General features: G+C 49.1%; 1 pseudogene; it reads left to right on the forward strand.

The window, feature by feature from the left end:
• Positions 1-6,383: 6,383 nt before the first annotated feature.
• LOC146200870 (uncharacterized) lies at positions 6,384-7,526 on the forward strand (annotated as a pseudogene).
• Positions 7,527-21,244: the final 13,718 nt, after the last annotated feature.

The raw sequence follows: 21,244 nt of genomic DNA on the forward strand, positions 1-21,244 counted from the left end.
ATTAGGAGTATATTTCATTACAATTCTACACAAGACTTGTGTCCTATACTTTGCTGTTTGTTTTGCTCACACAAGAAACTGAGTTAGTATCAAATGCTATCAGATGTGTTGCTGTCACCCGTAAAAAATTATGCGGGTATTATTAACGATGCGCCCTTAACGGTGCGCACACTCCCAGACACCCTTAGAGTGAGTGGGGGTAGCTGTTTTGGTCGCAAAGGAGATGTCCTCGACCTGCTTGGCAAGCTCAGCCGGAATTCAACTACCTTGTAGTGACATAAGGGGGTGGCCGTTTGGTGCCCACAAACAAAACAAACTATACACAGCAAGAGATGATACAGAGGAATACACAAACACTAAAATTGCACAGACGAGAGGTTCACAGAATAATAAACGCTAAGCATGCAACTACAGAGGCATTCAATAACAAAGAAGCTTTACAATACAGATGAAACACGAGAGAGCAACATAAACAAACATTCACCGGGCACCGTTGCAGTCCGACGCCTCAAGAGTCACGATGTGGCCGCCATACAAGACGAGCGCCGCTCCCTTGCAGGTCCGTGGTCTTGCCAGCAGTGGGTGATCCCTGGGAGTCCAGCCGAAGCACTAGCGAACTCGCCGCAACCACTGACTGACTGACTCGCCAAGCGGCACGGTCTTTTTAAATAGGGCGTGCCGCGTCTGTCTAACACGCGCCAAAGCTAGCGCGCACACACACTTAGCTTCGCTGGTTAGTTCAGTTCAGTCGTTTAGTCGTGTCCGACTCTTCGTGACCCTATGGACCATGTCACGCCACGCTTTCCGGTCTCTCACTATCTTCCTAACATCACATAACTTCATCTGCAGTGCCTCGAGGATGCCATCTAACCATCGCGTTCGCTGCCTACCCCTTCTCCGGAGACCCTCAACCTTTCCCAACATCAAATCTTTCTCCAGCGACTCCTCTCTTCTCATCAGATGACCAAAGTAGCTGAGCTTTAACTTTAGAATTTGACCCTCCAATGAGCAGTCAGGGTTTATGGTCGACAATATCGACTGATTTGATCTTCTGGCAGTCCAAGGAACTCTCAAGAGTCTTCGCCAGCACCACAATTCAAACGCGTCAATTCTTCGGCGGTCAGCCTTCTTCACAGTCCAACTCTCGCGTCCATACATCACAACTGAAAAGACCATAGCACGAGTTATACGGATCTTGGTTGGCAGACTAATGTCTCTGCTCTTTACTAGGTGGTCAAGGCTAACCATTGCTCTTTCCCAGAAGCAGGCGTCTCCTAATTTCGTGGCTGCAGTCTCCTTCCGAGGTAATCTTGGAGCCCAAGAAGAGAAAATCTGTCACAGCTTCCACTTCTTGTCCATTGATGCTCCAGGACTTGATAGGCCAAGACGCCATGATCTTTGTCTTTTTAATGTTCAGTTTAAGCCCAAACTTCTCACTCTCTTCTTGTACGCGCATCAGAAGTCTCATGAGTTCCACTTCACTTTCTGCCATTAAAGTGATATCATCCGCATATCTAAGGTTGTTGATACATTTTCCAGCAATCTTTACTCCAGCTGAAGACTCGTCCAGACCGGCCTTCCTCATGATGCACTCTGCATATAGGTCAAATAGGCAGGGCGACAGTATGCAGCCTTGCCTCACTCCTTTCTCAATCGGAAACCAATCAGTAAGACCATGCCCAGTTTTGACTGTGGCCTCTTGTCCTTCATACAGGTTCCTGAGGAGACAGATGAGATGAATTGGAACTCCCATCCCTTGGAGAGCTTGCCACAATCTGCTGTGATCTACGCAGTCAAACGCTTTCGCATAATCAATAAAGCAGAAGTAGATGGGTTTCTGGAACTCTCTTGCTTTTTCCATGATCCAGCGAAGGTTGGCAATTTGGTCTCTAGTTCCTCTGCCCTTGCGAAACCCAGCTTGCATGTTCTGAAGCTCCCGATCCACGTACTGCTGCAGCCTTCCTTGGAGAATTTTCAGCATCACCTTGCTAGCATGCGAAATAAGCGCGATCGTGCGGTAGTTGGAACAATCTTTGGCACTGCCTTTCTTTGGAATGGGCATGTAAACTGACCTCCTCCAATCCTGTGGCCACTGCAGGGTTGTCCAAATCTTCTGACATAATGTATGCAGAATGTTAACATCGTCATGGTTGAGGTTTTGAAGCAACTCAGCTGGAATGCCATCAATTCCGCTAGCTTTGTTCTTAGCAAGGCTGGCTAAGGCCCATTCAACTTCACTCTTCAGGATGCCCGGCTCGAGATCAGTAATCACAACCGTCTTATGTTGGGTTTGCACATTCGGATCCTTCTTGTACAGTTCTTCTGTGTATTCCTGCCACCTCTTCTTTACCTCTGAGGCTTCAGTGAGGTCCTTGCCTCGTTTGTTCTTTATCACTCCCAGCTTAGCACAGAAGCTTCCTTTGATATCTTTGATTGTCTTATACAGAGCTCTTGTGTTCCTTAATTGGCTGTTGTCCTCAACTGCTTGGCACTATGTTCAGGAAGGCATTCTTATCTCTCCTTGCTAATTTCTGAAAATCCGCATTGAGAACCTTGTATCTTTCTCTTTCCCCCATAACTTTTGCCATCCTCCTTTCCTCAGCTATTTGCAAAGCCTCTTCAGATAACCAGTTTGCTTTCTTGAATTTCTTTTTATCAAGAACATCAGTCCACATCTCTTCGGGCTCTGTGTCTTCAAGATCTAATTCTTGAAATCGATTCCTCACTTCCACAGCATATTCTAATGGAATTTGATCCACATCATACCTGAAAGGCCTTCTAGTTTTCTGCGTTTTCCTCAATCGAAGCTTAATTTTGGCAACTAGAAGCTGATGATCAGTGCCACAATCGGTCCCAGGCCTCGTTTTTACTGCTTGTATAGCGCTTCTCCATCTCTGCCGGCAAAGAATATAATCAATCTGACTCCTGTACAGACCGTCCGGTGAAGTCCATGTGTACAGGCACCTCTTGTGCTGTTGAAAATGCGTATTCGCTATGGTCAGGTTGTTTTCTTGACAAAACTCTACTAGCCTCTGCCCAGCTTCATTTGGCTCGCTAAGACCGAACTTGCCTATAATTCCGGATATTTTTTCACTCCCGACCTTAGCATTCCAGTCTCCTATGAGAAAAACGACTTCTGATGATGGGGTGCGGTCTAAAAGGCATTGTAGGTCCGCATAAAATCTCTCAACGTCAGCCTCTTCAGCAGTAGTGGTGGGAGCATAAACTTGGATAACTGTGATGTTGAAAGGGCGACCTTGGATCTGAAGTGAAATCATTCGGTCGTTTTTGGGGTTGTACCCTAGCACTGCTTTGCCCATTCTTCTGTTTACTATGAGAGCGACCCCATTCCTTCTCCTGGATTCGTGCCCAAAATAAAAGACATAATGGTCGCCGGAGTTGAATTCTCCCATTCCGGTCCACTTGAGCTCGCTGATACCCAAGATATCAATGTTCAATCTGTCCATTTCTCGCTTGACAACATCCAGTTTACCTTGCGTCATAGACCTTACATTCCATGTTGCTATGTGATATATCTCCTTGCAACATCGGACTTTCCGGTCGCTTCCCGACACATTCACAACTGAGCGTCCTTTTGGCTTTAGCCCAGCCCCTTCATTCGTCCTGGAGCTACTAGGAATCGCCCTTTGTTCATCCCCAGTAACATGTGGGACGCCTTTCAACCTGGGGGGCTCATCTTCCGGCGCCATATCTTTAATGGTATTGTGACTGGCCATAGGGTTTTCTTGGCAGGAAATACTGGAGTAGGTTGCCATTACCTTCTACAGTGAATCACATTTTGTCAGAACTCTCTGCCGTGACCTGTCTATCTTGGGTGGCCCTACACAGCAGAGCTCACGACTTCATCGAGTTTCGGAAGCCCCTCCGCCACGACAAGGCAGTGATCCATGAAGAGCGCTCCCTTTTTCTCCCGTCGAGCCGCGCGTCGTCATTGGCCACGACCCGTAGAAATTTTTGGAGATTTCTGGCATATGCCAGACTGATGAGTCAGCTTCATCGCCGGGTGATGAGAAAGAGGGCGACGGCGACGCGTAAAACTCTGCGCGCTCTCTTGCGCGGGGGAGGAGGCTTTTCTCTCCACGCGGCGCCGCACAGGCCTCGCGCTGCGCCGACTTGATAAGATGTGCGCCGATTTCATGACAGTTGCATAGGGATGCAATGTATGAGTTCACTTAAGCAAGCACATTACTTTCAGACCATTACATGGTGGAAGCCTTAAATCACTTCTCAGAGGTTACTGCTGCGTAACTGTCGCTAATGAGACCCTCATCCATTGCATTTGGTATTTGCAAGCACTTAGATCGTCCATAGATAGGCATTGCAAACTTTGTTCACCTGACTTGTCATGGTGGTTAGGGCCCGGTAACCCTCGTTGCGATGTTGAACCAGATACTTGGGGGAGCGACCACAGCCCTATCTTAATCTCCATTACAACTTCGCGTCTGCGGAAAATACGCCGCAGCGTTCGTTTCACATCTTGGGACGCTGTTCGCTCGGATAATCGGTTGTCTACTTTGACTCTCTCTACACTTTTGGCTGTTTTGACAGCTCACACATTCTCCACTACTGTAAATGAGAATGATCTGAACCCGGTTATGCACCTTTTAAATCCCTGGGCTCTTCGTCGCCAGGCAGATCTTTACGCTTCTCGTAACCCCGATGACCCTTCAGCTATTCCCGCTCTTCATCGGGCTACTGCACGCGCGCGGCGCTATTCAAAGCGACTTGGCAGGGAACGCTGGGCAGCATGGTGTGAACACCTCTCCTGTACACAGGGCAATCGGCATCTTTGTGGATATTTCACGTCATGGAACACCCTTCTCAAGTAGGTGACTACACCGAAAGCATTCGCCTGACCCTGAGTGTGGATGAAACTTCATTTGCACAACAAGCAGCCCATCAGTTTTTCCCAAACCATGATTGTGTTCCTACTCCTCCTCCGGTGTTATCAACGGCCGAGCCCCCTGATGACATTACTAGATTTCACTATGGCAGAATTGCTGGCCTCCATAGACCGCCTCAAGACAAATGCTGCCCCCGGACACGATGGCATACCTAATTCATTGTTTCGCAATTTAGAAGGGTCGGCTCTACAGTCTCTGCTTGATACAGTAAATGAAGTGTGGCACTCTGGAGTAATTCCGGAAGAGTGGAAACATTCCATTGTTGTGCCAATACGAAAATAAGTTAATCGCCAGTTTCTCTAACGGCCCTCCGGCCTATTTCCCTTACACCTACTGTCTGTAAGCTTTACGAACATATTCTAGCAGCTCGCTTGTCATAGTGATTGGAATAAAATGCTTGTTATCCCAAATCTCAAATCGGATTGCGTTCTCAAATTGGAACAGAAGACGGCCTCGCAATTTTCGCTGCTGATTGTAGACGGTGGGCTACTCTGTAATAACCCCACCGGCACAACTGTTGTGCCCGGCCAAAGCAGCCCAGAAATTCAGGCAAACGCCTCCTTCACAAAATTTGGATACTCCTCTGCAAATCACCAGTGCACTGGAGGCGAGCCCTGCCAAAGGGAGAGAAGCGACGTGTTTGAACATGAGCTGAGCGTCTAGACAGCTCGGCGCCGTGGCCCTGGCGGTGGACCACTTCCCGCCCCGCGGCATATTTGAAGCAAGTGCGCAGCAAGCTCTTCCATTGGCCCTGCGTAAGTGCTGCCGTCGGATTGGACCATTTGAGCGTCAACGGTTTCTCGGTTACAGACTCAAGTGCTTCCGTTCGAGACTCCGAGTGTGAGTTCGTCACCAGCGTCCATCGGGAACAGTTCGCCCCCCTGAGAGAGCGGACGCGGCGGAATCTCCCCGGCCGTCGCTGCGCGAGAACAGTCGCGTATGGCTATATTAGCTTTCGGCCCCCGAGCCGAACGTGTTGTGTAAATGCCTGTAAATAGTGTATAAAGCTTTTTCTTCATCTCACCAGCGCCGACTCGGATTCATCGCTACTGCCCAGGGAGCTGACAGCCCTCGTTCACAAAACGGGTGACGAGCGCTACGCAACCAACTCCTTGGCACAACCCTGTTGACGGTGGGCTACTGTGTGATAAGCCCACCGGCACAACATTGGATGGCAGCTGCGGGATTGACCGGCGTCAGGCACCTCGGCGCGGTGAGTACCTGAAGTTTCCCTCAATGCCAGACTTCTCTAACACACAGGGTAGCTTAGAGAAAGGCTGAGCGTAGCATTGTGTTAACCTTGCGTGTTTTAAGCCTACAGGAAGTGGTTTGAAAACCAAAGGATGCTACAAGGGCAATCAGTATGAGAAAGGCTTGCGCGTATCTTGCTAGGAGCGAGATAGCGAACGTATAGTACACTATTCTAAAAAGGCAAACAACAAGAGGCCGGTGTAAATGATGGAGAGTTACAAGGTCAAGGAACTCCAAGTTTGTGAGGAGTTAGGCATCGATGTGGGCTCAACGAAAACACAGGAAGCTATCCTTGAGATCATGCAGACTAAGGACGTGATGGTTGAGGAAGCCGCAGAGGCCTGGGCTGATATCAGTGAGCGCCATAAGCGGGAGGAGAAGGAACGCTGCGAAAAAGAGGAAGAGAGGGAACATCGCAAGGAAGAAATGCAGGAGCGTGAGGCGATTAGACAGGTGGAGCTTAAAATGAAAGAATTGGAGCTCCACAAAAGCTCGCCAGCACCTGGCTTAGCTTCTGCAACAGTCCCAAAATCCGTGATCAACTACCGCCTTTTGCCATTGGCGAGGATATGGCTAAATTTCTCGTGAAATTTGAGCATGTGTGCGAACGGAATGACATCGAGCCATCCCTCTGGGCACAGAATTTGTTTGCTTCGCTTCCCGGGGAGGCATCTGACGTAATCACGTGCCTGTCGAAAGAGGCTTTCGAAAGCTACAGTGATCTCAAGGAAGCACTACTGCGGAAGTACAAATTGTCGCCCGAAGCCTTCCGGCAGAGGTTCCGGTATGCTCATAAGGGTAAGGAGTCGCATGTTGACTTCGCGTTCCGTCTGAAGGCCGACGTAGTTGAGTGGCTCAAGGGCGAAGAGGTTTACAACGATCGCGATAAGGTCATGGAATGCGTCGCATTAGAGCAAGTCTACCGTTGTATCGATGATGATGTCAGGCTCTGGTTGCTAGATAAGCTAACGGAGGTTAAGCTAAACAAGGCAGCAGAGTTAGCGGAAGAATATTAAGCCTGCCGAAGCTTGCACAACAAGGCAGTTCGCGTAGAGAAAACTGACAGGAAAGATGGCTTTCCGAGGAGGCCCGACGAACGGAAGCCATTCACGCGTTGTGAGTTTCGTAAAGACTCGTCCCTTACAAAAGAAACTGTAAGGGAGGGGCAGAATGAGTCTCAGAGGGCTATTGATGTTCCCAAACAGGGCAACGATGCGACATGTTTTTAAAAACGCAAACCGTTGAAATGCTATAACTGCAAAAAGCGAAGGGCACCTTGCAACGTACTGCAAACAGAGAGTTGTGTTGGCGACCATTCGGGAAACAGACAAAAACCTGCGACTGTTGGAGCCATATATGCAGGAGATTAAGGTAAACAAAAAAAAATGCAGGGCACTTCGAGACTCGGCAGCAACTATGGATGTTGTCCACTAGTCTTTGGTATCCCCGAGTGAGTTTACGGGAGAATGCGCTTGGAAACAGCAAGTGGAAGAGCAGCAGAGCGTCTGTGTACCGATTGCGACGGTCACCATTGAAGGAAAATTTGGTAAACTAAACACAGAAGCCGCTGTGTCTGCCGCCCTCCCGGAGCAATTTCCCTTACCTCTTCTCAAACAGCTCGGAGCAGCTTTTGAAGGATCAGGGCAAATCATTCTTTGCCGACGTGGCGTATATGGCCCTCACGCGATCCAAAGCGCGCAGTCTGTCGAAGCAACTTGATCTTGCATCGGTGTGCGAACCGCGCTGCGGCACACTGGACGAGCAGGGTAACTTGAGTGGGGAGACGGCACGGCAGGGAACGCGGAGCGCGGGAGCAGGTGTGAGTGAGCCATGTTTGGACGTGGCTGAGAATGATGCCTGCGCTGTAGACTCGGCGCCACCAGGCGACGCGGGCTCTACTCTCGCTCCGATTTCCACCGGCTGGCAAGTGCTGGCTGCAGTTGAGAAGGAAACTCTCATTCTCGAGCAGCAAGAAGACTGCTCGATTGCCGATTTAATGAAAAGCGTCAAACTGGGTGTGAAGAAAAAGGGAGTTGAATTTTATGAGAGATCAGGCTTATTGTACCGCAGCTACACGGATAAACAGGGTCTCAAATATGAGCAGCTTTTGATTCCTCGGAAGTATCGCGGTCAGCTACTGGAACTCTCGCATGAAAATGCGTGGGCAGGGCATGTTGGCTTGAAAAAGACCAAAGCTAGAATTGCTCAGGAGTTTTGTTGGTTGTATTGTTGTAAAGATGTTGAACAATTTGTGCGCTCTTGCGACACCTGCCAGAGAGTGGGCAAATCCACTGACAAATGGAAAGTGCCAATGAAGTTGGTGCCAGTCATAACAGAACCCTTTCGGCGACTGGTAATCGATATTGTAGGTCCTCTGCAAGGATCAACGAACGGTTGCCGGTATGTTCTGACTGCCCTATGTGTCGTGACCAGGTTTCCGGCAGCGGTACCACTTAAGGAGCGCAATTCTCCCCAGGTCGTAGACGCTCTGCTCTCAATTTTCACACGCGTAGGGTTCTCTTCCGAGATTCAGTGCGACAACGGCAGCGTGTTTACCAGCTGCCTAACTTCCACCTTTTTGGATAAATGCAGAATCAAAGTGGTGCACAGTTCGATCCATCACCCGCCTTCTAACCCAGTGGAACGAATGCACTCGGTACTAAAGCGAATATTGAGAGCCCCGTGTTTAGAGCGCAAGTGTGATTGGGAGGCCTGCATTCGCGCCGCTATGTTCGCCTTGAGATCTGCTCCCCACGAGACCACAGGTTTTCGCCGAGCAGAACTTGTGTATGGCCGATGCTTGAGAACTCCGATGCGCATGCTGCTTGGGAAGGCAGCGATGAAGACTCAAATGTAGTCTCATACGTCCTCAACCTACTTCAGAGGCTGGGGAAAATAAAGGATATTGTAGAAAGCCATATGAAGGTGGCAAAAAGCTTGCCGACGGAGTACTCCGACAAGTCAGCAAAAAAACGCACCTTTGAAGTAGGCAGCCAAGTGACGCTTCTTCGGCCATCAAAGAAAAACAAGCTCGAAGTTCAGTGGGAAGGGTCCGCAAAGATTGTATCGAAGCTTTCTGATACTAACTATGAAGTGAAATTGGGAAGACGGCCCGACAAAATTTATCACAGCAATCTGATGATACCATACATTCAGCGTCAGGCAATTTTAAACTTGACTTTGAACGCGGCCGGTGAGGAAGGGGAGAAAATCCTGACGACGGCCGACATGAAAGGGTGTGGTTTAGAGGTAATGCTGGATCAGTTGATGTTGGATGCACGACTAGGCGCCACCCAAAAGGAAGATTTAAAGGGAATCATTTCAGAATTTCAAGAGATTTTTTCGAATTGTCCCGGAAAAACAACGGTCGTAGAGCACGACATCGAGCTGACATCGCAGGAACCGATTCGTAGTAAAACGTATCGATGTTCACCTGTGCAAAAGAAAATCATGGCTGAAGAGATCCAGCGCATGCGGGACGTGGGGGTTATAGTACCAAGTGACAGCGACTACACATCGCCCCTAATACTAGTCCAGGTTCCAGGAAAAGATCTGAGGCCATGCGTCGATTATCGGCGTCTGAACGCGATAACCCGATATCAGACATATCCAATACCGAGTCTGGAAGAAAGGGTGGAGACAGTGTCGAAGGCAAATTACATCTCTACACTAGACCTAGTGAGAGGCTATTGGCAAATACCGCTTACAGAATAAGCTAGCCGTTACGCCGCATTTGTTTCTCCATTCGGAACGTTCCGCCCAGTTATGTTGAGTTTTGGACTCAAAAACGCGCCGTATTGTTTCTCCAGTCTGATGGATCGAGTGCTTCATGGCTTGGGCGATTTCGCGTTACCATACCTCGAAGATGTGGCCATCTTTTCAGATACTTGGGAGGAACATGTGGAGCACTTGCGAATCGTGTTGAGCAGGTTGAATGAGGCAGGTCTTACTGCGAAACCGGCTAAATGTCACCTAGGTTGTGCGGAAGTGACTTATCTGGGCCATGTGGTGGGCCGCGGCCTGCGTAGACCTTCAGACATCAAGGTAGCAGCTATTGTGAACTATCCCCGGCCAACCACTAAGACTGAGATAAGGGCCTTTTTGGGTTTAGCTGGTTATTACCAACACTATGTGAGAGACGACTCTCACCTTGCCAGCCCGCTAACAGACGCACTCCGGAAATCTGAGCCCGTCAAAGTGATGTGGGACTCAAAGAGAGAGAACGCGTTTCAAAGGCTGCAGCATACCTTGAGCAACAAGCCAGTTCTAACGGCGCCAGACTTTTCCAAGGGCTTCATTATTCAGTGGGACGCAAGTGCTGCTATGCCAAGATGCTAATGGTCATGAACGACCAGTTTTATTCTTGAGCCGCAAACTCAGTTGTAGAGAAGAGGCGTACAGCACCTCTGAAAAAGAGTGCGCCTGCCTTGTGTGGGCCGTTCAAAGGCTCGCCTGCTATGTCTCTGGTTCTAAGTTTATTGTGAAAACGGATCATTGCCCGCTAACATGGTTAAATGTCGTCTAAAAGCGGCCGTTTGCTGAGGTGGAGCATGACACTCGAGCAGCACAATCTCGTTGTCCGCTATAAAAAGGGGAGGTTTAACGCGAACGCAGACACTCTAAGTCGGGCCTTCTAGGCCGCGCTTCCTGCAGTGACTCCGCGTTGCTTGCTTCGCGACGGACTGTTATCTTCGCATAAAGACTGGCAAAAATTAAAGGACCTCCTTGCTTCCTCAGTTATGGTCTACGGTCCAAGTGATTTCAAAGGGACTTTTTCATTATTGATTATTACTTTTCCCTGCTATTTAATGTATCATTAATGTGCAAAATTGTTGTTTGAAGCTTGTGTACTGCACCCTACACTTGTCTCTTGTTGTAGTGGGAGCAAAAAGGGGACAAAAATTTAGCTAAATTGAATTTGAAATTTTGCCTCTGTCTGGTGTTTGACGGGCGACCGAGGGTACTTGCTTGTGTTGGGTGTTGCCTGTTGTCGGTCGGCTTTGGAAGCCGCAGAAAGTCTACCGTTACCAGTGGCGAGTGGCAAGGGCATCGGAGCGATCCGAGCGAAGTTGATCGGCGTGCCCCGGCAAAAAGGCTGTCGGCACAGATCCTGACCTGGTGAGTGGAATCCGAGGCACGTGAGGCTACCTGGTGCCCGGTCACTGGACGTGAGCTTGGAGGAACCTGGCGAACGAGCGCGCCCGGCATCCGAGCCACATGCGAGCAACTCGTCTTCCCGGCGCATTGTCTGATGGCGGGGCTGCTGTTGTGCCCGGCCAAAGCCGCCCAGAAATTCAGCCGGACGCTCAACTTCTTTGGCAAACGCCTCCTTCATAAAATCCGGATACTTCTCTGCAAATCACCTGTGCAGTGGAGGCGAGCCGTGCCAAAGAGAGAGAAGCGATGTGTTTCAACATGAGCTGAGCGTCTAGACAGCTCGGCGCCGTGGCCCTGGCGGTGGACCACTTCTCGCCCCGCGGCATATTTGAAGCAAGAGCGCAGCAAGCTCTCCCATTGGCCCTGCGAATGTGCTGCCATCGGATTGGACCATTTGAGCGTCAACAGTTTCTCGGTTACGGAGACTCAAGTTCTTCCGTTCGAGACTCCGAGTGTGAATTCGTCACTAGCGTCCATCGGGAGCAATTCGCCCCCCTGAGAGAGCGGATGCGGCGGAATCTCCCCGATCGTCGCTGCGCGAGAAAAGTCGCGTATGGCTATGTTAGTTTTCGGCCCCCGAGCTGAACTCGTTGTGTAAATGCCTGTAAATAGTGTATAAAGCTTTTTCTTCATCTCACCAGCACCGACTCGGATTCATCGCTACCGCCCAGGGAGCTGACAGCCCTCGTTCACAAAACGGGTGACGAGCGCTACGCAACCAACCAATCTCGGTCTCCCGAATAGCTTTCTTCTCTCAATACACTCTTTTTTAACGAACAGAACCTTTAGTATTCGTGTCCATGGGAAGCCGTTTGCTCACTTTACCTCCAACCGGGGGGTGCCCCAGGGCTCCGTCTTCGCCCCCACATTATTTAACGTGGCTTTTATTCATCTTGTCCGAGCCCTAGAAAACATGCCTTCTGTACACATTCTTGCGTATGCCGACGCCGTGACCTTGTGGTTCTGTCATCCAGATGCGTCCGTACAACAGTCGGCATTCCAGCATGCGCTAGATGTTTTAACATCTCAACTCTCCGCTTTGGGTCTGTCCATATCATGTAAAAAGTCATGCTTTATTTGTATCGGAAACAAATATGGCTTACAGAAAGCAGCCCCTTTCACTTTTACGGTAGATAATTCTCAGATTTGTCAAGTAGAAAGTGTTCGTGTGCTAGGTCTTCATACATCTGGGACTGTATTATCTTGGCTAAATGCTACCCGTAAATCGGCTCACGCTACACTTGGTCTGATTCGCCCCATAGTTATGCGCGTTCTGATACTGCTCGTCGGCTCGAGCGCTCAATCTTTCAGCTGCAGATAGTGTACCAGGCACAATTTCAGTGCCTCACCCGTCGTCAAAGGGGCTCCCTTGAAGCTATCAATCGCGAAGCTATGCGCGCCATATCTCCCTCGTCTTACACCCATACCCGTTCTGCAAAAGTATGCTCAACTGAATACATTATCTGAACTCATCGATCAACGTAAGACAAGCAGAGCGCGGAAAATGCCGCCTCAGCGCCGTCGCGTACACACTCTTCCTCCTTTGTCGTACTGTCAAATCACAGACAATCGCACCACTTTTTCATCGCCGATATCAGCCGCGCATTTGCCTCCAGGGTGCATAATATACACCAATGCATCACTCACAGCTCTGCAGGGAGTTACCGCTGTGTACAGTCCCTCCCATCCTCATCTTAACTCTCGTGCAACGTATGGCGTGGATACAAGCACCCCCCTTGCATTGGAGCTTCAGGCGATTCACAACGCAATTAGTTCCCTCCCACTCGAACCCACATTCTATACCGTTCACATTTACACTGACTCCATAGCCGCCCTTAAGCAGCTTAGGTTTGCTCGACGCACATTCAAAATTACACAATCCATTCACCAGCTCTGTAAAAAATATCCCTGTCCTGTGCGCATACACTGGATTCGCGGCCATGCTCACAATCTACATAATATTCATGTAGATAAAATGACCCACCTTGACACATCACACATCCCGCCACCTTCCCCTCTTCCCCCAGATCCGCTGATGTCCCATGTTTCCGAGAAAGAATCTTTGCGCCAGCGAACACGCGCTCTGAGGGCAGGAGCGGCTCTGACCCCTTCTGTGCGTCATTGGTGGCATGCCCAACGCTTACAAGTGACCGAAAAGTGCCCTAATTGTGGTGCTTCACCGGAACTGTGCGATGCGAAGCATCTATTGTGGACCTGCCCAGCTACAGCATCCGTGAGACAGTGCTACCTGCGGAAAGTAGGCCTGCGGTGGGACCGTGAATGTGATTACAGGATGTGGACGATGAACAATTAGTTTATCGGCTACCTGTGTGATTATTTAAGGGAGACCATTTTGCACTCTTTCTTCGTTTCCTCCTACTTCCCGCTCCCTTTTCACTATGCCTGATGGCAAACTCCTCGAATGAAAAAAAAATATTCCTTCGCTTCTTTCGCTCTGATTTCTGCCTCTCGTTCCGCGGCTTCACGCATAGAGACTCATCGCCTCCTCTTTGCTTAGCCCTAGCTTGAGAGCCACCTCTAATATCTTCGCCAAGTTCATACTGTGTGCCGTCGAGAAATCCGAAAGATCCAAGACAAATAGAAAATAAACAAGAATATGAATCCAGCAGGCTTGCCACTTAATTCTTTGTCGCGGATATCCGGAGTACGCTCGGGCTGAGAGCATGAACTAGACGTCAGCCGTACCCACACGGACGCACATTCAATACACACACAGAGACGCTAACACGCAAACAAAATTAGGTACAACCTACAAAGCCTAATGATAGACGCGATGCTTCACACTGAGAGACAGCGTTCCATTTTCGAGCTTACAGTTCGAAGCGGGTGACGCGTTTCGTGGGTCCAGGCAATGGCGTCGGCGTCGAGGTGGCGTTCGGCTTGCAATGAGCTGGTCATGCTGGCCGCTTCGGACGACCTCCCGTTGAAGCGTGGGCTGAAGCAACGTTGGCGTTCGCGGCGGCGCTCAGGAAAACCACCTGGGCGATGCATGTGGACGGTGGTACGAGCTTTGGAGGTGCCCCTGCACGGAGCAGGCGGCTGAGTAGTCGCTCAATCTTCGGAACCGGTTCGAGAACAGCAGGGAGCTACGGCGCAGTGTCGTAGAACATGAGGCCACTGGTACAGCAGCCGGCGTTGCTCACTCCCAGCCAAGGTGTCCCTCACCTCCCGGAGCCTCCGCTTCTCTGGCTTTTCCACCTTGCCTCGCCATATGGCGCCTTTTTATTACCTCCGTGTTGATACACGTCATCCTTATCGTCGTCTTCATCGTCTTCTGTTCACCAATCAGCGCTTGCCATGTCGCCGACTACTCCTTCTTCATCTTCTTAATCCTTCGTTGGTCCACGTAATCCTTATCGCCGTCGTCGTCTTCTTTGCTTTCGCAAAAAGCATCTATATTTGGCCTCTTACAGGTGACAATGACTTAATGTCAGATGTATGCAAAAGAACTTGAAAAGGTTAGCCAATTGCTGAACACAGGCGCAGTTTGGCACTTCAGCAGTACTAGTGAATGTCATATTGGACACAAAGCTACATATCACCTATAAGGTGTATTCACGAGGAAGGCCTTGCACTGATTTCAGCCACATGGATATTTTTAGTGCGTTGGTGCACGTGATTCAGATGCATTCTTGCATTATACCTCTAAAATTCAGCCACTGAAACCAGGAACCTAATGCGAGAGCTTATGCTGAGTGTTTTATCTTTTAATTTGTTTTCAATACTTCAGTGCCTGGCTACATGACTGAAGTGGGCAGAGGAACAGATAAAATTGGTCATAGCTTCTATGAGTTTACACAGCTAGAACTTGCCGCAGTAGAGGCTGAAACAAGGTTCTATTTAGGTTGCAGGTATCAAAACAATCATGTAACCGCATGCACGAAAAAAATGCCACACCAACTTTCAAACAATGCCTAGAGAAGGGTGAGGATCTGCTGGATTAAGATACAGCTGTCTTTCATTAGATTAGGTTAGAGTGACGGGCTCAGTTAAGCAATGCTGGACTAAAGCACAGGCAAAACAAAACAAATCAAAGAAGCTTGAGGCCTTTCATTTCAGATACGCTTACGGTACGAGTAGATTTGCAGCAAAAAATGAGTAGCCTCATTTCACACTGATTCAAGATTTCTAGGAAGTTATCTGCATGGTGTCCTAGGCATAGCAAGGGTGCTTATAATAACTTTATGGAACAGCAGTTTTATATTCCACAGCTACACGAGAAAAGAAATGGTGTAGACAGTCTAGCAGGCAATGAGCTTTTTACCGTAAAATACAATAGTCAGACAGTAGAAAGACTGTTTTTCTACTACAGATCTAGCCAGGTAGGGACAAAAAAAAGGAAGGCATGTGCGAGAATCTGAAGAATATTTAAGAATGGAATGTTTTGACTGGTGACAAGTGCAGCTGGACCAGACTCAAAATCAATATGCCCTTTATACAGAGAGAAAGTAGCCACTTTCCTGCACATGATATTAGCATCCACGTAAAGTGCTTTATCACCTGTCAAATGATTGAAGCCCGTTTTGTTTCTGTAAAGGAATTGGTTGGCTGCAGGTATGCCCACGAGGAAGTTGGATGTACTGTGCCGCTCTTACACAGCATGAATTATCTTTTTGTTAAGAGGCAGTACCCCCTGGAAACATTGTGCCCAAGGATTACTGTGCAAGTAAAGTAAAAAGTGAGGCAACTTTACACGTGACTGCCACATCGATCGCTTTATAAAAATGCTGCACCCCATTCATTACGGTACACCGTTTACAAGACGACAGTGCAAAGCAAACAGGTTATATTGTCACGACTCAAGTCACAGGGAGCCGTGAAGGTACACGTAGCCGAGGACCCGAGAATAAGGTCGGCTTGTAGTTCCGATCACAGAGTCCAGCACCAGCGCGCCTCGTGCCAACAACCGCTTCGTCGTCGTCGGCACCAAACACGGCTGTCGCGCGGCGCTAGGCACGTGGCATTATTCCCCCCCGTGAAAGAAAACATCGTCTCGGTGACAAGGTGAGAGGAGAAAAAAATTAGGCGTGAGGTGAACTGTACAATAACGCAAGGTTTCACTTGCAGGAGGCACTCAGTCACGCGAAAAGTACGGCTTTAAGCGCACCACAGTGCTTGAAGGTTGAATGACGCCATCGGCGAGCATCTCCTTGACTTGCTGTTGGATAGCGTCTCTCTTCCGAGGAGACACACGATAGGGCTGCTGATGGATGGGTCGAGTGCCTTCATGCGTGATAATCCGGTGTTTAATTACCGACGTTTGCTGCACTTTAGATGAAGACGTGAAGCACACACGAAACTCCAGCAATAGATCTTGGAGTTGCCTTTTTTCAGCAGAGGAAAGGCTAGAATTGATGTCGACAGCGTGTTCGGCATCATCCGGTTCAGTGCTAGGCGTAGCTTCCTCGGAAGCAAAACATTCGGCGACTTCCTGCAGATGGTCGACGTAAGCAATGACAGTGCCACGGAACAGATGTCGATGTTCATTGGAGAAATCGGTGACAAGCACCTCTGTCTCTCTGCCACGAAGGAAACAAAGACCTCTTGCCACAGAAACTCCCAAGGCGAGTGAGAGGGAGACATTAGGCACCACAACCCGGAGGCCGTGATGTGGCTCGTCACTGGTAACTCTGGCGAGGAGGCTGGCGCGTGGTGGCACTGTGAGGCTATCATCGGCGACTCGCAGCGTGGAGTGGGACCCACGGTACTCATGCTTTTCAGTGGCCAGTTTGGCGAAAAACGTCACCAAGAAGTTCGGTAGATCTGTAGTGGCACCGTGCTCACGAAGGAAGTCGATGCCAAGAATAATATCACGAGAGAATTCACGTAGAACAAGAAAAGTCGCAACAAATGTGCAGCCTCGCACCGTAACCCGGGCTGTACACATACCTAGTGGTGCAACCACATGTCCGCCTGCCGTCCGTATGTGCCGTCCCTGTGACGACTCAAGTCACAGGGAGCCGTGAAGGTACACGTAGCTGAGGACCCGAGAAGAAGGTCGGCTTGTAGTTCCGATCACAGAGTCCAGCGCCAGCGCGCCTCGTACCAACAACCGCTTCGTCTGCTACCGTGGAACCGCATGGCTGCTACCGTGGAAAGAAGTGCTCTTGTAGTGGGGCCTCAAATAAAGTTGTGTTGGTCCCTTCTTTACTTTTTTGCTGTGTCATTAGAGAGTTTTAGCTGAGCGTTTTTACGGCCAGCGGGGCGAGCGGATACACCAGCGGAGAGCCGCGCGAAAACATGGTTTTAGCCAGTCATATCGCCCATCTTCTCGACTGGAGTAGAGTCGCTTGCTCTTCTGCTCCACCTCTCGGTCACAATTCGAGTTAGAATGAAACGAATACCAATTACACCTGCTAATAATTCGCTGAAACTGTTTAGTAAAGGCAGATTCTGTGTTTTTAGTTATTTATTTTTTAGATTTACTGTTTTCAGTTAATTATTTGGTACGTGTTATGTTTTAGATGTACACAAGAGCAGTCTGTTAAACAAAATATGTTCACCAGTGCTAGTCAAGTCAAGCCGAAACAAAAGTCAGCTGTTTTAGCGCGCATTCAGGAATTGGCGGCTGCTACTACTGTTTGAATCATGCTGAAGAGCATACTACAGAAACCGCTGCTGCTGTCGAAACTGACCTGGACCGAAATTGAAGATGTGTAGTGCCTGAGGTATTTGGCGAGACACGACGTAAGCCACTTTCAGCGCGCGGACTTTAAAACATTGATTCTATGGACGATGCTGTCTTTAGGACGTATTTTCGTTTCGAGAAGGAGCATATACGCAGACTTCAGCGAGCCATGTGCATGCCCGATAAGGTAATAGGGGGACCCTATCGGTTAGGGGGATAGGATAATAGCGGGGCGCGAGTGCGCAAGCGCAGAACCCAAGCGGGCCTTGGGTTTTTGGGTCAGCGGATGACGGTCACCCTATCTCGGCGAAATAGCGTGGACCCTATTGCTGGATAGGGTCGGGGAAAATGGCGGTGTCCGACCAAGCGACGGCCGCTCGCCTCGGCACGCATTCGTCGTTACCGCTCCATGGTGTCACGCGTTCAAGGCAAACGAAAGGCCAACGAAGCTTGTGCTATGTCTCATGATGCCCGCACCACCAAATTTAAGCGATAAAACGCCTCATATTTTCTGATTGCTTCCGGATTTACCGAGCCGCTAGGCTTAGCGAGCTCACCTCGTTGTTTGCCATGGGGACCAGGCGTCGGAAAGCGCGGAAGGTTCAAATGATCGAGGTTTCCCGGCTCAGCCTGGATTGGTAAAGATTGGCCGATTTCGTCTTGTCTGAAGAAAATAGTTTATATAACTGGTATTTTTAAGATAGCTTTGTACAATGACAGCAGTTTCTTTTTAATAAAGTAGCATTGTTGGCTTTTATATGTTTATATGCTTTTCACGGTTCACCGTCTCGGTGCTGCAATCGACAAAAGACCGGCTCTGGGGCTGAAAGCTAACATAACCATACGCGACTGTTCTCGCGCAGCGACGGCCGGGGAGATTCCGCCGCGTCCGCTCTGTCAGGGGGGCGAACTGCTCCCGATGGACGCTAGTGACGAACTCACACTCGGACACAATCGACGAACGCAAGCCCCGCTCGCTCCGCTGCGTCGGTAAAACCCTATTCTAAAACTTGCCGGTCGGCTCGAACGTTGCGCCACGGCATGCTATTTTTTTGGGGGCCCCAAGCCTTGGGTTCCCCTATTCTAAAACTCCCTAAACCCTGCGCAAAGGGTTGCGGTTCCCGGAGATGAAGCCCTCTGCATTACCCTTCGACGGCTGGCATATCCGTACCGGCTGTGCGATCTTAATCATCACTGATGAACGAAGTTCTGCGCCACATTGACGAGCGGTTTTTTCACTTGCTCGACGATGTAAATAAATATTCTTGGCTTAGTCTCGACACGCTAGAGAAATTCTCACAGGTAAATCGCAATTACAGCCGCATCAATGTCAAGGTTGCGAGAAAAACAAATTTCTTAAACTAAAAATTTCACTTAAAACTTTCAGGCCATTCACGCCAAAGGTGCCCCGCTGACAAACTGCTGGGGTTTCACCGATGGTACAGCAAAGGCAATATGCCGGTCATCAAGGAATCGGAAACTTTACTTTAGTTGCGACAAGCGGTTTCATACCTTGAAGCTGTACCGCCAGAAAGTGCCGCGTATCTGTAAAGTTGGCAGGCTGTCATACATGTTTGTATGGTGCCCAGGTGTCGGCAGTACTTAGGTGGCCTTGATCCACCAGATCGTGAAACTTACCTTGCTCCTCGGTAGTGTTAAGATTCACACACCTTTCTGAAATGTGTTTTATTTAAGCACAAGACGTACAATATTTTACCAGGACAGTTTTCTGGGTAATCATGCCATACGCAGTTTGTGCTGAAGAAATCAAAAATTGCTTGAGTCTGTTCGTTGAACATCCTCTGCACGTTCTCCAGCATCTGCTCATGTTCTCTGTTACAACGTCTCACTTCAAGCTCATGCTTTTTCTCCTCCGAGTCCAACCTGCGCTCTTCTAGAGCGAGATGCTCTGCTTCATTTTCAACTTCTTGTTTTTCAATTTCTTGCACTTTTCTGCGTAGCTCGGAGTCGTTTCTTTGTCGCATGGCGATCAGCTGAAGTCTGATGCTCTGTAACCCTCGGGTGCCTGCAAAGAAAGACAAGCAGCTTTATATCAACTTTAAATTCAGTTGAGCTTCTCCACTGGAGCACAATAATCACAAATATATAGTTCTACAAGACGCAGTCAGTTGACATGTGACATTCGCGGGTTCAGTTACTATGCATGCTAAGTTCCCTTCAAAGGAAACCACAGAACTAAATTATTTACCGAGGTTAAGTCCTAACCTGAAGCCCGGCCCGGGTCTAAATGTTCAAGGACAAGCCCGTCCCGGCCGCATCCTCACAGTAAAGTATCAGACAAATCACTCATATGACCAAACAGACCTCTATCATGCCAATCGAGAACTCCCGTCAAAGCGCTCCTGTCGCAGTAACGCTTAGAGAATTTTAACGTAAAACAAAGTGATGAGGCGTGTTCACTGGGTCGAATTTTTGAACAGCGATCTAGCGAACGCTCGCAGATAACCTAGAATTGGTAATATTTCCTTGAAGCCAGTGGAATAGCATTTTTTAATGGACACAATTTAACTTATCGAGTGCGCAGCTCAACTCAGTTCAGTTCAGTCGTGTCCGACTCTTCGTGACCCTATGGACCATGTCACGCCACGCTTTCCGGTCTCTCACTATCTTCCTAACATCACATAACTTCATCTGCAGTGCTTCGAGGATGCCATCTAACCATCGCGTTCGCTGCCTACCCCTTTCCCGGTGACCCTCATCCTTTCCCAACGTCAAATCTTTCTCCAGCGATTCCTCTCTTCTCATCAGATGACCAAAGTAGCTGAGCTTTAACTTTAGAATTTGACCCTCCAGTGAGCAGTCAGGGTTTATGGTCGACAATATCGACTGATTTGATCTTCTGGCAGTCCAAGGAACTCTCAAGAGCCTTCGCCAGCACCACAATTCAAACGCGTCAATTCTTCGGCGGTCAGCCTTTTTCACAGTCCAACTCTCGCATCCATACATCACAACTGGAAAGACCATAGCACGAGTTATACGGATCTTGGTTGGCAGACTAATGTCTCTGCTCTTTACTAGGCGGTCAAGGCTAACCATTGCTCTCTTTCCCAGAAGCAGGCGTCTCCTAATTTCATGGCTGCAGTCTCCTTCCGAGGTAATCTTGGAGCCCAAGAACAGAAAATCTGTCACAGCTTCCACTTCTTGTTCATTGATGCTCCAGGACTTGATAGGCAAGACGCCATGATCTTTGTCTTTTTAATGATCAGTTTAAGCCCAAACTTATCACTCTCTTCTTGTACGC

This window comes from Amblyomma maculatum, chromosome 2 (genome assembly GCF_055883805.1).
Source record: "Amblyomma maculatum isolate TAMU_Amacu chromosome 2, ASM5588380v1, whole genome shotgun sequence".
In the NCBI taxonomy this organism is placed as follows: domain Eukaryota; kingdom Metazoa; phylum Arthropoda; class Arachnida; order Ixodida; family Ixodidae; genus Amblyomma; species Amblyomma maculatum.